At 38.2% G+C, this 13,215-nt stretch overlaps 1 pseudogene across 1 annotated transcript; it reads left to right on the forward strand.

The window, feature by feature from the left end:
* Window positions 1–201: 201 nt before the first annotated feature.
* On the forward strand, window positions 202–13,181 carry LOC116291303 (uncharacterized; annotated as a pseudogene). The gene is made up of 15 exons (XR_016119466.1): window positions 202–286; window positions 1,802–2,058; window positions 2,546–2,792; window positions 3,718–3,840; window positions 3,945–4,584; window positions 5,156–5,278; window positions 5,454–5,576; window positions 6,224–6,346; window positions 6,449–6,571; window positions 6,653–6,775; window positions 6,864–6,986; window positions 7,162–7,201; window positions 7,783–7,909; window positions 8,751–9,049; window positions 12,106–13,181. The product of XR_016119466.1 is annotated as an uncharacterized LOC116291303 (transcript).
* The last annotated feature ends 34 nt before the right edge of the window (window positions 13,182–13,215 follow it).

Raw genomic sequence — 13,215 nt, forward strand, 5'->3', positions numbered from 1 at the left:
ATGCAAAGCGTTCTGCAACTCCAGAAAGTCTAATAATCCTTTACTTGATTACGCAATTCTTGTGATGTCATTCGTATCGGTTTGTGTTTTCCCACGCAATGAAATACGTAGGACTCTTATTCTCAAGCTGTTTATGAGATGGACTTACATATGAACTTTATACCTGGTGAGAATAAGGCATCTTAATCTATCGAGTCAAATATGGAAACATTTCTTACCGCTTTTAGAAGCCTTGTTTCCTTGATGCTTATGATTTGGACACTGTCAACGCTACTCAAATCAGAAGGTAACTATAAGTTTAGAAAAGTTAAATTTATTTTCGTTTCACAAGGAAGACTTTTTTTAGGGTCGTTGGTCGAAATTTTTGTGAAGGAACGCCTCAAATTAAACGTTACTATGGTTTTCTGTATTCTGCGAACTCAGAAGTCGTGAGCTGCACGCTGAAATCTGGTTTTTCGCTGCTGTCAGTCAAAAATAAGCAGTCAGTACATTTTCTGTTCTTGACTGGCAGAAGTGAAAAACCCATTTCACAACAAGGAATGTCTGAGTTTGCAGAATATTGAAAATCGTATAACAAGTGGCGTCGAACGAGCTAAGTAGGAACTTGTTTTGTAGGAACTTGAATTTGATTAAGAAATCAGCCGGTTGCATTATGAACTTCATAGCAGTTTTAAATAATGTTTCCATAGGAAATGCAAGATAATAAGAAAATACAATATCTGTTTATTTAAGTTTGATGTAAACTTTTTTTAAATCTTCTTTTGACGTAAATTGCTTGCCTCATTGAAGCCCAACATCCCAAACACTGTAAATTGAAAACACGGTTTAATTTAGGGATTAAATACGAAATGCTCAGAAAGATAAAGTGCAAATGAGTCTTTAGATAATATTGCTAAATTTGATTCTTTATATAGTAAATATTTAATTGTGAAAATATTTCGTCATTTGAGTGTCGACGGGTCTTTAACTGATAAAGGTTTTTTTCCCAATATGTAAATGACTATGCGGTTAATTAACCACTTGCATTCTAATTACTTGTCACATAAATGGTCAATGATATTCTTCTGTTCCCCTTTAATTAGAGAAAGTTGCTGCAAAATTTGTCAGTCCTTGTCATTGTTCTTACAGTTCCTTTGTTTACTTTAAAACCGTTAGATCAGTACATTTACTTTGCTTGTTTGTTTTATAATTTTGCTTTTGTTAAAATGTTTGTATCACTGATATAAGTCACAGATCAAACGTCGAACTTCACATGAGCCAAACCTAATTCAAGCAATGGATAACAACGTGGTCTTCTTGGAAGTCATTAGGTTCGGCTTATATGAGGTTTGATCTTTGACCTTGTTCTAAGATGCTTGCTGACTGGATGGGCTGGTGGTCGGTCGGTCGGTCGGTTGGTCGGTCGGTCGGTTGGTCGGTCTGTAGACTGCTTGGTTTCAGGAATTTTTGGTTGGTTAGTTTGATCGTATTGGTTTTTATAGGACGTTTGCATGATGGCATCATTTGACTCCCACTACCAAGATGCTTCGCGAATTTTCTTTCTTATTTAAATTTGTATTCCCTCATGAGAATAGTAAGACAATTGGTGCTAATTAACTGAACAAAAGAAAGTGTGCAAGGGAGTCTGGTAGTAGAGGTCAATGACGCCATCATGCAAACGTCCTATTGGTGTATGTAACGGTTAGTTGGTCGGTTGCCTCGTTAATTTGCTTAGATCTTCTTTTTGATATTTTGATAGAATTGTGTACGTACTTGCACTTGACTCTTTTCTCAAAACCATCTTTTCTTTTCTTTTTTGTAGCTGGAAGTTGTCGCACACTAAGGATTAAGTATGTCTTCGATGGAAAGGCCCTTGCCAATCATACTATCCGTACTATCCAACCAATTGCTGATGCCCATACATGTGGAACAGAATGCTATTTGGAGTCGTTGTGCTTTTCTTACAACTTTTGTCAAAGACCAAATGAGGCGCCTCGTTGTGAACTGTCTCAATTTGAGCACATTCGCAAAAACAGCCACTTGATAACGAAGCCAGGATGTACATACTACGGTGCAATCGTAAGTTTTGGCGGGAAAACTGGTGGGCGCTTGCGCGCGACCACGCGGATGCGATTTGTAAACCGCTTTGGGTTGTAGTGGCTCATTCGCTCCAGTACTTGCCGGGCGTGGGCCATAAAGAGGCCAGACTAAGAAGCACTGGGGCGACAGAACTTCCGAAACCTACGTCATTTCTAAATCTGAGAATTCAATTAATCTAATAAGTATTATTCTTGAATTAAGTTATTGATTGACTTGGTAATAGAAACTGGTCAGCTAGGGCATGACTGAACAAATCAACCTTGAATCATAATCAGCATATTTTATAATATAATTTTGGAAAAACAATTTTCTCGCTTTTTAAATTAATTATTCCCACAAAATCCTTATTGTCTAAACTGATATAAACCAACTCTTATCCTCAACATGGCTTCCGCATGGAATATGCCCCAGCAACGCAGAAAACAATATCTTTACAATCATTTTCTTTTTCGTTCTTTGCTTTTAGTCTTTTTGCGCTGCCCATAAACCCTGCCGCAACGGTGCCACATGTCTTGGAGACTTCCTTAGACAAAATATCAAGTATAAATGCATTTGTCGCGATGGTTACCATGGTCAACAATGCCAACATGATATAAATGAATGCAGCACTCAAAAGCACAACTGTCACAAAAATGCACTCTGCGTCAATATTGCCGGTGGATTTGAATGCAAATGCAAAAACAATTATCATGGCAACGGCACACATTGTGAAGGTAAGTATTGTTTTGCTGACGACCACGTGACTAATCGAGATATTTTCGAGGAGAAATTTCTGGTTTCCGGTGATGGACTCGGAGAATATTTTAACTTGTAATTAAGGAAACGCCTAGTCGAAAAATTCAAACGATAATAAAAACCCTAACAAGCACAAACGAAGCAAAAGCCAAAATAGTTCGATTAACTAGCTTTTCCCATTCTCCGACGAAACTCTAACGTGCGAAACGTTACAAACATTTTCACACAATGCTTAAGTTTCCTTATTATTCACTTGTTTTATACACCCTTTGCCGCACTACGTTGGAATGCAGCTCAATTTGGAGGACATAATTACAATATGTTTCCGATTCTCAGGAGATTGATTTTTTTTTTTTTTTGCTTTATCCTCCGCTCTTTGACGTCACATGCAAGGGGTCTATTGAACATACCATCGCAGTCCGCATCAGTAACCGCTAGACATTATCAATAGACCATTTCACGGATTCCGTTACTCAACCGCAGCCTCGTCAGCGTATAATATATTCTTTAGAAATTGCCTACAACCTGTGAAATTTTTAAGCGTTTCAATTGTTCGTTGATGTGTAAATTGCTTTCATTACTGCGGACTGTAGGCAAATTCTAAAGAATAATTACACGCTGACGAGGCTGAGGTTGAGTAACGGGATCCGTGAAATGGCCTATTATCAATTACCTTCGGTTATCTTAATATCTGGCTATCAAGTCTATAAATGTTGCTAAAGATGGCCGATCAAATCCACTTGGGCATAATGTTTTCCCATTTCAGACCACATGTCATTCTCTTGAGAATAAGATTCTTTGTTTGAGTTGTATCCATATTCATGTGTCTTCTCTTTTTAATTTGTTATATATGAGGCATTTGTTCAGTTGATCAGTTGTGATATCATGATTTAATATCAACAGACATTAACGAGTGCACTTTACCTGTACCGCCCTGTCACGTGAATGCCACGTGTAATAACACTATTGGTGGATACGTTTGCAAGTGTAAAGCTGGGTTCACTGGAAACGGGAAAGACTGTAAAGGTACGATTCACGACTTTCTCGAGGAATAGACCTTATACCAGTGTGTGCACCTCATACTAACCACCTCTTAAATCCAGCTAATGTTATACCGTCTCGTTATTTAGATATCAATGAATGCTTACCTAAACCTTACGTATGTGGCAAGGTTAATGTAACATGCAGCATTAGTTCAAAAACTGTTAGTCGAAAAACAAATTGCAGACCAAAGAATTCTACAAGTGGAATAAACTCTACCGAAAGCGCAGTGCACGGAAATCAGAGCAATGTGACCGGTGCGTTGAACTGCACGGGATGTACAATGCACGGCAATCACAGCATAGCGACTGGTGTATTGAACTGCACGGGATGTACAATGCACGGAAATTACGGCAATGCTACCGATACGTTGAACTGCACGGAATGTACAATGCACGGCAGTCACAGCAATACGACTGGTGCATTCAACTGCACGGGATGTACAATGCACGGCAATCACAGCATAGCGACTGTTGTATCGAACTGCACGGAATGTACGATGCACGGAAATTACGGCAATGCTACCGGTACGTTGAACTGCAAGGAATGTACAATGCACGGCAATCACAAAAATGCGACCGGTATTTTGGAGCATGCGCAAGATGGTCTTAGAAACTCCAGTCAAAATAAAACAAATGGTGGTGAGGATAGAGGAGGAGGAGGAAGAGGAATGCGACATTGAAGAAAGCATCGTCAACATCAACGATACGTCCAGCAAAATGTGTGAAGGTATTGAGTGTCTATATATCAGGCAAGGTGACGTAATTTGCATGACGTCATACTGTAAACGGAAGTTTTTTTAGCACATTCTCTTGCAAATCCAAGCTGAAAAACCAAGATGATCACCGAAATATCCTGAATTACAATAATTAAAAAAAAAAATTTCATTTGGTTATTAATTTCTTACTACAACTGTTCGAATTAATTTATTTAAAAGTTAAACTTATGACGCCAATAGATGCTTTGCACCATCACGTGATGGCAGCCATGACAGGAGGCAGAACAATAGTCTTTTCCCACTGGATAACTGAATTAAAGTTTCTCATATAAATTAGATGAGGCCAGATTCTATTGTTGTGCCTCCTGTCATGGCTGCCATCACGTGATGGTACAAAACCTCTATTGGCGTTGTGCCATCATACCTAACATGAAGTTATATCACCATATGACGTCACAACAAATGTATCATGACGTCATGATTTTGACATTCATTTTATTTTGAATACAACTTCAGTGCCTAATAAACTATCTAAGCAAACGTACCTACAATAACATTATACTATTTGGTGATATGTTGCAGAAGACAAGACATGTTTGATGTTTTCCCATGGTTGTCACGTGCAGGCTTCATGTTCTAATGACATTGGTAGTTACCATTGCAAATGCAACGCCGGTTTCCAAGGCAACGGAAAGAATTGCACAGGTAAGCCTGAAAATAAGCAAGTTAGGATAACTTTGAGCCAAGGTTGCTTGGTGGTCGGCGGCTTCCCGAAGAAGAGAGGGGTCTCTCTTGCCTCTCCCACGGCATTCTCTTCTTTGCGCAACCACCATGCCTCAGACCACCGAGCTTCCTCAAATTTCTGCTTTCTTCTCATCAGATATCAACGAATGTGCCTCTAGTATCAGCGTTTGCCATAACAATGCATCGTGTTTAAATACATTTGGCGGCTACAACTGCACATGCTTGAACGGTTTCCAAGGAAACGGCACTTTCTGTGAAGGTGAATTATTATAGGTTCTAAATGTCCACGGCCATGTCAGACTCAATAGTTCCTTTCACAGTTCCCTGCGCCATCTTGAAAGGTAGCCGTGCCTTTAAATCGAAGCGAGACGAAAGGTGAGCTTGCAATGATAGAGACCTTTTTTAACACCTTGGACAATTATTCACATTATTCTCGCTTCGATGCAAAGGCACAGCTAAATTTCAAGATGGCTCAGGCAACTGCGAAAGGGCCTATTCGTTTAGAAAAATCGTTACATTTGAGTGTTTGTCATACCTTTATTTATACGAAGCTCTTTTTTGCCAACCTGCTTTTCTCTCGAAACAATCAATGAATTTCCATCCAATACTCTATTAACCAGCTGAAATGGCACACGTTACGTGCAATACGTGCAATACGTTAAGTGTGCACATTTTGGTGCACAATCGACACATTTTTGGATCGGACTGCAACCACGTGACCACAAAATCCCTGGAGATGTAATGAAACAGCCGCCATCTTGGTTGATTCAACAATAAAAGTTGAATATATAAGAAATGCTTTGTATAGACAACCAACATGGCGGCTATGACGTAACATGATCCCCAAGAATACCATCTGTCTCACTCAACATGCACTAATGAAATAATTGGATGCCATTTTTCAAGACATTGACGAATGTAATTCTGACAACCACGGTTGCCATGTGAACGCCACGTGCAGTAACACTATTGGTGGACACACCTGCGCGTGTCAAGATGGTTTCCATGGAAATGGCACACAGTGCTATGGTAAGTGTGAAAATATTGGTGTATACACAATACACAACACCGTCATAAATGATAGCGATTTTTAATGAATGGACATTTTTTTGGTATTTTTAAATTTTCAAGACATTGACGAATGTAATGTTGACAAGCACGACTGTCACGTGAACGCCACGTGTAAAAACACTATTGGTGGACACATGTGCAAGTGTAAGGATGGTTTCCATGGCAATGGCACACAATGCAACGGTGAGCATTAACGTTCAATAATCAAATCTTAATTCAAAGTGATAGGCAATGTTGAACTTTTTTACACACTATTTTTTCAAGATATCGACGAATGTGCGGGCAATATTTACAGTTGCCATGCCAACGCATCATGTAGCAACACCGCTGGTGGGTACGATTGCATGTGCAAGCCAGGTTTCCAGGGCAACGAAACGTTCTGTGAAGGTAAAAGGAATCTAACACCACACGATATTACAAGATTAATCATGCAATATTACATATATATCATACATTACTAATTATTTTTTTACAGATATCAACGAATGTCTTACCAATACTCACGACTGTCACGTGAACGCATCGTGCAATAACACCATTGGTGGATATCAATGCCTATGCAAATCATTTCTCTATGGTAACGGCACCTTTTGTCGCGGTATGTATGTTTCTATATCATGTGCTTGCCTCCTGGACTCGTTTGTGTTGTTTGTGATCTTCTAGCCTCCATGCTAAATAAACCGAACAACATCGTCTATCGTTATTTCATTTTCTCATTTGTAGCTAATTTTTATTCCATCTTAATCTAAAGAACTATTTCCATTTTCAAACAGAGCCCGAAACTTGCCATGAACTGGCCTCAAATATGCCCGAGTAAGTAGACAAAGCGATCCTATTTGCACAGCACATAGTCTGTTCCAGCCTTGAACAACTCTTAACTCTTAATTTATCAAACGACCTAACAAACTCTACTCACATAAAAATAAAAATAAAGAATAAATCACTTTATTTAAGTGTCTAGTCGTTCTAGCGCTTTCGCACTAATTGGGGACACTTTTCACTCACACGCACTACCACTACATTCAATATTTATGCACACAACGCTCAACTCACATGTTGATTTTTACGGAGGGAGGAAACCGGAGAACCCGGAGAAAACCCTTGTAGCATAGGAGAGAACAACACATCAAACAAACTCAATTCACATGTGGCGACCGTAGGGGTCGAACCAGCGACCCGACCCGTTGGACTCACAGCGGTGAAAGACGACGCGTTGGCCGCTAACGCCACCCATGCTACCCACAATGCAAAGTGATGGAATCGACCCCGAGACCCCAGAGGCGAGAGAGCAATACATTTCTGCTATGCCAGATTCCCTTTCCCAACTTCAGGGTAATCTAAACTCTTGTGAAATGTCCCGTATTAAGATATACATACCTTATTGTTTTCCTTAGTGAGGCCAAAAGTACACTGTACCAGATTAAACCCAAGGGGGTAGGATACAGTGTGTTTTGCATGATTTCAAATGTTGGCTGTGGGTCCGGTACATGGAAACTAGCAATGAAAATAGACAGCAAAATGGTAAGTATCGACATATTGCCCTATTTCACAATGATGTCACTGCTTGTTTATGTAGGGGATAGAATCGCCAAATCCAATTCAACAAAATTTGCTCCTAGCGAAACAGTTTAATCTAAAATGGCCTGGTTTTCAGACATAATATGTGTTAATATGCACTAAAAATATTCTGAGCGTTTGCTGGCTATTCTACTTCTCTTCGTGGATTGATACGGGTTTTAGAACAATTTTCGGTGAATTTGCGTTGATTTGACCCCCTCCGACGACCATGATCCTTTGCGTTTAAACAATAGATTGTTTTGATGTGACGTCATAGTGAAATAGGCCGGGCCATTGATTAGTGAAGGGACCGCCATTAACGTGGTCATCCCAGCCATGTGAAGGTCTAACCATTTGCAGATGTTGTTACAAAGGCAGCACCTTCACCTCAGTTATTTTAGGACCTTTAGTGTTGGTCCGGCCGAGGCTTGAATCACGACCTCCCCCATCCAATCCGAGCAACCCGACTCAATACCATCCTATACCACCTAACCCTTTGCAATCCTAAATCCTATCCAGCACAACACAATCCCATCCCATCCCAACCCAATCAAATCAAATCCCACCCAAAACCCTACCCGATCCCAACCAGCCCCACATAATACCACCCAATACCACCCAATCTCAATGGTGTCTGATCAATTGAGTAACTAAACTGCTCAGTTCTGATTTTAATCCGGCTGCGTGGTCCATACTATGAAGCAGGTCTTTTGAGATGACCGAGTTACTGGGCATATAGAAAAAGTATATCAATTACACGCCAAAACTTTTTCTTTTTCTTTTTGTTGTGTGTGTGTAATTTTAGCATACTTTTATTTACGACTCACCACTATGGACCAATACCGACTTATTCAAACCCGAAGCTGGCCTGACGGGACTCGATAATAATGAAACGAAAACGCAAGCTTACTGGGATGGCAGAGTGAGAAAGCTATGTTTAGGTATGAAGTTCAATGGAGTAATTCGGTGGAGGAGAATCACTTTCAGTACAAACACCTATTCATTATCATCATGGATGATGTATTCTTTGTATACCGGCGTTGGTTATGACTGGTGGAAAAGGTTGCTTCCTTCTACATCTGTACATAACCCGCGCTGTTCCAGGTATGTACTCAGTCTATAAAAAGATGTCCTAGGATAAAGATGACAATGATGATGACAAAAGTATGATAATAACTGTAATTAGGGGATTCGTTATCTATGACAACGACGATGATGAATCTACGTGATGGTGGTGATAAGATATGATGAGGTTACGCTATCATGATGCCACATGATGATGATGATGATGATGATGCATGATGATAATGCATGATGATAATGAATGATGATGATGATAATGATGATGACGATGATGAAGATGCTGCATGATGATGACATATGAAGATACATGATGAAGATACATGATGATGATGATGATGATGCATGATAATACATGATGATACATGATGATGATACATTATGATGATACATGATGATGATGATGATGCATGATAATGATGATACACGGATGATGATACATGATGATGATACATGATGATGATGCATGATGATGATACATGATGATGATACATGATGATGATACATGATGATGATACATGATGATACATGATGACGATGCATGATGATCACATAGGATGATGATACGTGATGATGTTACATGATGATGATGATACATGATGAAGATGCATGATGATGATATAGGATGATGATACGTGATGATGTTACATGATGATGATGATAAATGATGAAGATGCATGATGAAGATGCATGATGAAGATGCATGATGAAGATGCATGATGATGATACATGATGATAATACATGATGATGATACATAATGATGATACATGATGATGATACATGATGATGATGATACATGATGATGATGATACATGATGATGATACATGATGATGATACATGATGATGATACATGATGATGATACATGATGATGATACATGATGATGATACATGATGATGATACATGATGATGATGATACATGATGATGATACATGATGATGATGATACATGATGATGACACATGATGATGATACATGATGATGATACATGATGATACATGATGATGATACATGATGATGATACATGATGATGATGATACATGATGATGATGATACATGATGATGATGATACATGATGATGATGATACATGATGATGATACATGATGATGATACATGATGATACATGATGATGATATATGATGATGATACATGATGATGATACATGATGCATGATGATGATACATGATGATGATGATACATGAGGATGATACATGATGATGATACATGATGATGATACATGATGATGATACATGATGATACATGATGATGATACTTGATGATGATACATGATGATGATACATGATGATGATACATGATGATACATGATGATACATGATGATACATGATGATGATACATGATGATGATGATGCATAATGATGATACATGATGATGATGATGCATAATGATGATACATGATGATGATACATGATGATGATACATGATGATGATACATGATGATGATGATACATAATGATGATACATGATGGTAATAAATGATGATGATACATGATGATACATGATGATGATACATGATGATACATGATGATGATACATGATGATGATACATGATGATACATGATGATGATACATGATGATGATACATGATGATGATGATACATGATGATGATGATACGTGATGATGATACATGATGATACATGATGATGATACATGATGATGATACATGATGATGATACATGATGATGATGATACATGATGATGATGATACATGATGATGATACATGATGATGATACATGATGATACATGATGATGATGCATGATGATGATGATACATGATGATACATGATGATGATGATACATGATGATGAGGATACATGATGATGATGATACATGATGATGATGATACATGATGATGATACATGATGATGATATATGATGATACATGATGATGATACATGATGATGATACATGATGATGATACATGATGCATGATGATGATGCATGATGATGATGATACATGATGATGATACATGATGATGATACATGATGAATGATGATGATGCATGATGATGATGATACATGATGATGATACATGATGATGATACATGATGATACATGATGATGATACTTGATGATGATACATGATGATGATACATCATGATGATACATGATGATGATACATGATGATACATGATGATGATACATGATGATGATACATGATGATGATACATGATGATGATGATACATGATGATGATGATACATGATGATGATACATGATGATGAAACATGATGATACATGATGATGATGCATGATGATGATGATGATACATGATGATGATGATACATGATGATGATGATACATGATGATACATGATGATGATACATGATGATACATGATGATGATACATGATGATGATACATGATGCATGATGATGATGCATGATGATGATGATACATGATGATGATACATGATGATGATACATGATGATGATACATGATGATACATGATGATACATGATGATACATGATGATGATACATGATGATACATGATGATGATACATGATGATGATACATGATGATGATACATGATGATGATACATGATGATGATACATGATGATGATACATGATGATGATACATGATGATGATACATGATGATACATGATGATGATACATGATGATGATACATGATGATACATGATGATGATACATGATGATGATACATGATGATACATGATGATACATGATGATACATGATGATGATACATGATGATGATACATGATGATGATACATGATGATGATACATAATGATGATACATGATGATGATGATACATGATGATGATGATACATGATGATGATACATGATGATACACGAAAAGATTTATTGGTATGATGATTAATTACAATGAAGATGAGATTGGCGCAGCAGGATGGAGGGTGATGGTGATATACATATGATGAAGATGATGATGATTATGAATAGAACGTAAAGACTATTTAAAGCATATTTACAGGAAAATCAAGTACATTACCTCTCCCCCCATGACAGACACCTAGCTACGCCCCTAGTGAGGAAATTGACAAAGTAACACCGATGCCCGATTTTTTTTTTCAGGGAAGGCCTCAACCATATGATAAGTAGTAGTAGAGCGTTAAGGATTGGGTTCTTCGCAAGTAAAGTCAATCGCGCACAATGTTCGGATTACAATTCATATATTGGCTTGGGACCTCGACTGATTTATCTACCAAACGACGCACCGATATGCGGGAACTACGCTCCCAGCGATGCCTATCTTGGAGCAAGGAAGACCCACGCATTTTGCTATATATTGGTACAGTCATAGTCAAAATACACTGTTTTCTTATGACCCACCAATAAACATTAAATTTTGACGCAATTTCCGGCTTAGAGCAGTTTTCGTATGACTGTGAAAAGCGCACGGCACGAACACAGTCATGGCACGGCAAGGGATACGCCAGACCAATCACATTGCACGAGAATTTACTCTCCATCCAATCAAATACCTGGAACACGGCATGAACACTGCACGGACACGGTCACGCATAGGTCATGGCACTGCCAGTCCAATCACATTGCACGAGAACAAAAATTTCCCCAATCAAAATTCTAGAAAACATCACGGTCGAGACAAGGCACGCATACGGCACTGACTTTTTCCACAGTCATACGAAAACTGCTCTATTAGTACAGTCATAGTGAAAATACACTGTTTTCTTATGACCCACCAATGAAAATTAAATTTTGGGCACTTTGCTGAATACGGTAGTTTTTAACCAACTTGCACCTTCGATTGAAATTATCTTTTATTTTACAAGCCCAAATATGAGAATACAGAACGGTATTTACCAATAGTCATCGGCATTGCAGTTTTGAGATCTCAAGCTAGATTTCTCTGTTGGAATGCCGGGACACGTTAGTTATGCCGGCGGCTCTCAAATGATCTCTGGATTTTAGCAGTGCGATTGGTTAGAAGCAAAGTGCTTTGTAATTGGTCAACTGAGAAACTAGGAAGAAAGCCATTTGAGTGTCCCACGACTTTTATACATATTTCTAATGCATGCACAGATTATGTTTTATAAGCATGTAAGATATATGTACAATAGATCCTTTTTGAGCTATTTTAAATGAAGATTTTTTTGTTTCAGTTACATTAGTGTGAATGTGTCTTTTCAAGCGTTACTAGTAAATAAAGAAATGATACAC

Source organism: Actinia tenebrosa, unplaced genomic scaffold, assembly GCF_029948245.1.
Source record: "Actinia tenebrosa isolate PJP-AT-01 unplaced genomic scaffold, QUT_ActTen_1.0 PGA_scaffold12__29_contigs__length_12842862, whole genome shotgun sequence".
NCBI lineage: Eukaryota > Metazoa > Cnidaria > Anthozoa > Actiniaria > Actiniidae > Actinia > Actinia tenebrosa.